Genomic DNA, 5,332 nt, shown 5'->3' with positions numbered 1-5,332 from the left:
AGGGCCCTATGATTTGAAAACAGCCCAAAGGTAAACTTAATCCGACACTGACCAGATGCATTTTCTTTGAGTGTGGGTTTCAATGCTGTTTCAGTAAATGTGAGTTTCAAAGGCAGAGATGTGTTAATGTTAAGTCTGTTTTCATTGTGAGACTGTATTGCTTTGTTTAGTAAATGTCTGTCAGTGTTTGTGCTACAAAATTTAAAATAAAAGTTTTAAATTAAATTCAGATATATGTGATCATTATAAAAGTAAAGCAGAAAACAGTATGCACATTGACAGTTTGCAACAGTGTTTATGACAACAGGGGGAGAAATAGCCAACTAAGAGAACACTGGAATGACTGCGGGGAGGGGGGGTTGTGTATGGAAGGCCCTGATCCATTACTCTGCCTAAGGCCCTATTTGACCTTGACCCCGGCTCTGATCCCTGGTTAGTTGACAGATATTCTCTGGTCTTTGGTCTGCGCAGTATAGGAGTTGTAGGCCTAATCTTGCAACAACATAGTACATTCAGTTTTTATTTTTAAAAATGACAATTACCCGGAAACTTTAACATTTTTACATGGATGAGTTCAGTATTACAGTTCCATTGAGGTCTTATTTTATAACACTATAAATCCACAGTCAGTTTCTGGACTACATTGTGGAATACAGCAGGAGTTACTGGTTATCCACATGTAAACAGATATCCCCAGGAGCTGTGGCCTCTGGGTTTGCACCCCCTTGCAAAAAATCCTGTGGGCACTAGGTTTACCACCTGTCCCTCTTTGCGAGGGACAGTCCCTCTTTGGGCAGTTGTGTCCTGACAAAAAATATTAAAAATGGCAAATGCCCGAGATTTTAGGACATAATTATGTCCCATATTTTATGTAATAGTTGCATAAAATAGTTATTTCTGTATCTAAAATACCTAAATGTTACAAGAAACAGAATAAGCAACTAAACTGCTACAAGAACAAGCTTTTATTTAGGCAAAAAAAGTTAAGTTCTATCCTTTGTACTGACTGTGGGTATGTGTCAGCCTGTAAAATCTGATGCGTGTCTAGAAAATGTCCCACTTTGGCCATTTGAAAAGGTGGCAACCCTAGTGGGCACCCTTGATTACATTTGTTTTGTTTTAAGTTTACTGCTCTGTTGGAGTTTTAAGAGGTCTTGGCTAGGGTCAGTTAGAAAAGTTTGCAAAGAATTTCTTTGCAAACAGTGAAAAAACATTAACTAATTAGTGAGAGGAGCTGAGAAATACCATTCCTCGTTTAGCTAGAAATATCTCTATTTAGCTGGAATGCTTGTTTGGCTTGCTTGCAGTACTCTGCCTAAATATTGCTGATCTCTGACAGCATTTTAATTTGAATTGAAGTTTTTCATATAAGGTTAAGTTATTTCTATTTTGCATCTTATTATTGTATTACATGTGTTTTGTTTTAAGTTTTCTGCTCTTTTGGAGTTTTAAGAGGTCTTGGCTATGGTCAGTTAGAAAAGTTAGCAAAGAATTCCTTTTCAAGCATTGAATAACATCAGCTAATTAGGGGGTGGAGCTGAGAAATAGCATTCCTCAATTAGCTAGAAATATCTCTAGCTGGAGTGCTTGTTTGACAGCTGGGGTGGTGCAGTAAACCACAGCCGCGATGGTGCAGCGGTTAGCATTGTTGCCTCACAGCAAGAAGTTCTCCCATTTGATTCTGGGCTGGAGTGCTTTCTGTGTGGAGTCTGCATGTACTCCCCGTGGTCGAGTGATGTTAAAGACATGCAGGTAGGTGCGAGCATGAATGGGCGTGCCTTCATTGAAAGTAGGCTGTCGGGCTGGTGACTTGGCACCATAAAAATCCACTGCCAATTATGAGCAGACCGGAGTTCTGCTGTGGCGACCCCTAACCGGGAAAAGCCAGTTGGAGTGCTTGTTTGGCTTGCTTGTTGTACTCTGCTTGAACATACCTCTCAAGTGTATCTCATTTCAAGAAATGCTCCTCATTTGGGGTCTTAAAACATTCATGTTCCTCGAAGTTCCACATTGAAAGGATCTGTCACACATTCAGTGTTAGCAATTTTTTAACTGATAGCCATAGTAAATAGAATTGAATCATACTAATTCATTAAAAGAACTATTATATAATTAAAAAACACATTTCGACCATCCTATGAGCTTCCTAGATGAAGTTGTTAGTAAGTTGTTAGTGAGTGTTCCATGTTTTGCACATTTGTTTCATATTATGAAAGGTAGTGTTCCTCATTTTGGAGATGGAAGGTTGAGAGCTATGTGCCTGAATATTGCTGATCTCTGTCTGCATTTTATTTTGAATCAAAGTTTTTCATATAAGGTTTGGTTATTTCTATTTTGCATCTTATTATTGTATTACATTTGTTTTATGTTTTTTGCTCTGATGAAATTTTAAGAGTTCTTGTTTATGGTGAGTTAGAAAAGTTGGCAAAGAATTCCTTTGCAAACAGTGAACAACATTAGCAGATTAGTGTGAGGATCTGAGAAATAACCTTCCTCATTTAATTGAAAATATCTGTCCTTATCTGGAGTGCTTGTCTCTGTCTGCATTTTATATCCCACCCACTTGCCCAACTGTTGCTGTATTCTTAAACTTGGTGGCTTTTGAGTTGCCCACCCCTGCTATAAATCTGATTTTGGATACTCTTCCCAGTCCCATCTCATCAGGTCATTCTACTAAGTACAGAGAAATTTGGGAAGGCCAGCCCTTAGCTTCTTAACCTTGAATTTTCTTCTGTTTCTCCTCCTTCCCACTTAACTTTGAAACATCATTTATTCAGCTGCATTTACTATATTTGTGTTTCTCCCTACCTTATTACTTTATTGTGCCTTTGTTGCTTGTTCTTAAAAGTATTCATTTGCATTTATTCTGCTGCATTTATTACTTTTTAGTAGCCTGATTAATTTGTAATTGTTATTTTAAGCCTCTTAGATTTGATTTAAGCACTTGGGCTTCATGCCAGTTGTTTTACATTAAGAAGGTTTGTACTCTACACTCTTGTTGCAGGAGAGGTAGCTTACATCCTTCTACTTGGAAATTGTTGGCTGAAGGCTTAATGTGTCTGTTATTCTAAAAGTGTCTTCATTCTGGTTTAGGTACTTGCATTTCAGGCCAGTTATTTTACATGAAGAATGTTTGTGATCTCCAGGAAAGGGTAGCCTTTGCCCTTCTGAGCTGGGAGTTGCAGGCTGATGTCTTATTGTGCCTGCTTACTTTTTTTTCCCTAAAATTTTTGTACTTTGTTTGCTGTAATATAGATTAGATTCAGACCTGCTGAAGCTAGTTATGTTTGTATAACTTGAGCACTAAACCAGGCCATCTTTTGATTGAGATGGTTCCCCAAACTCTATTGGCAGGAGTATGCAGTTAGAACTAATCTGATTGAAGGTTATTGGAACAGGGCTCAGTTTTGAGCCTTTTTACTGGTTACTTTGTTTAAATCAGTTTGCTATAATTTGCTACATAAGCACCATGTATACATGAGTTTGCACTTGTTTTAACAAAGCTCCACAGAGTTTGGTGACCAGCTACTGTTTTGCTGTGTTTAACTGATCAACCCAGAGCATCTACTGATCTCTGTAAAACTTTAGAAGTTTTCACTGTATATTGCACTTTTTAACTGCATTTTTACCATACCACTCCTTATTTGAACTGCTTTTCTTATGAAATTGTTGCACTTTGCGGTAGCATAGACTAGATTCAGATCTAGTAAATTTAGTTCTGTTTGCATAACTTGAGCACTAAACTAGTACATCTTTTGTTGGAGAGGGTTCCTCTGCACCCTAATGGCAGGATTGTGCAGTTAGACCTCATCTGATTAAATATTGCTGGAACAGGATTCCATTTTCAGCTTTTTATTGGTTAATTTATTTAAATCAGATTCCTCTCATTTGTTAAATAAGCACTTTGTGCTAGTTTGCACTTGTTTTAATAAAACTCAACAGAATCTGTCGACCAGCTATTGCTCTGCTGTATTCATCTGATTAATCCAATCTATGTGCTATTCTCTGAAAAAGTTAAGTAGACTGCTTTTTCACTCTATATTGCACTTTTGAACTATATTTTTACTATATTGCTGCTTATTTGAACTGTTTTTTATCTGAAATTGTTACATTTTGTTTGCTGTAGAATAGGCTAGATTCAGACCTGCTGAATCTAGTTCTTTTTGTATAACTTGAGCACTAAACCAGGCAATCTTTTTCTGGAGAGGGTTCCCCTACATACTAGTGATAGGAGTGTGCAGTTAGACCTCATTTGATTAGAGGTCACTGGAACAGGGCTCAGTTTTGCCCTTTTATTATTGCTTAATTTGTTTAAATTAGTTTGATCTCATTTGCTACATAAGTACCACATTTGTAAGGTTTTGCGCTTGTTTTAGCGAAGCTCTACACACTTTGGTGACCAGCTCCTGCCCGGCTGTATTTATCTGATCAATCAAAGCCATCTGCTGATCTCTGCAAAACTTAAGTAGAATTATTCACTGTATATTGTACTTTTGAACATCATTTTCACCATATCACTGCTTATTTGACATTTCTTTCTAAAATTGTTGCAATTCGTTTGCTGTATCATAGACTAGATTCAGACCTGCTGAATCTAGTTCTGTTTGTATAACTTGAGTACTAAACCAAGCCATCTTTTGTTGGAGAGGGTCCCCCAAACTCTAGTGGCAGGAGTGTGCAGTTAGAATTAATCTGATTGAAGGTTGCAGGAGCAGGGCTCAGTTTTAAGGTTTGTTATATATTAATTTCTTTAAATCAGTTTCCTCTCATTTGCTAAATAAGCACGTCGACTGCATGGGCTTGCACTTGGTTTTGCAAAGCTCCACATACTTTGATGACCAACTACTGCTTTGTTGTATTCATCTGATCAATTCAAACAATATGCTAATCTCTGCAAAATTTGAGTAGAATTTTTCACTGTATATTGCACTTTTGAACTGTATTTTAACCGTATCACTGCTTATATAACTGTTTTTTGTCTGAAATTGTTGTACTTTCTTTGCTGTAGCACAGACCAGATTCAGACCTGTTGAATCTAGTTCTGTTTGTATAACTATTGACTAAACCAGGCCATCTTCTATTGGAGAGGGTTTCCCTGCACCCTACTTGCAGGATTGTGCAGTTAGAACTCATCTGATTGAAGGTTGCTGGAACCAGGCTCAGTTTAGAGCTTTTTTACTGGTTAAATTGTTTAAAACAGTCTGCTCTCATTTGCCACATGAGCACCTCGTTTATGCAGGTTTGCGCTTGTTTTCACACAGCTTCACTGAGTTTGGTGACCAGCTACTACACTGCTGTATTTATCTGATCAGTCCAATGCATCGTCTTATCT

This window comes from Protopterus annectens, chromosome 5.part0 (assembly GCF_019279795.1).
Source record: "Protopterus annectens isolate FY-2018-M chromosome 5.part0, PAN1.0, whole genome shotgun sequence".
Classification (NCBI taxonomy): domain Eukaryota; kingdom Metazoa; phylum Chordata; order Ceratodontiformes; family Protopteridae; genus Protopterus; species Protopterus annectens.
The sequence above is the reverse complement of the archived record's forward strand: the minus strand, read 5'-3'. Positions refer to the sequence as shown.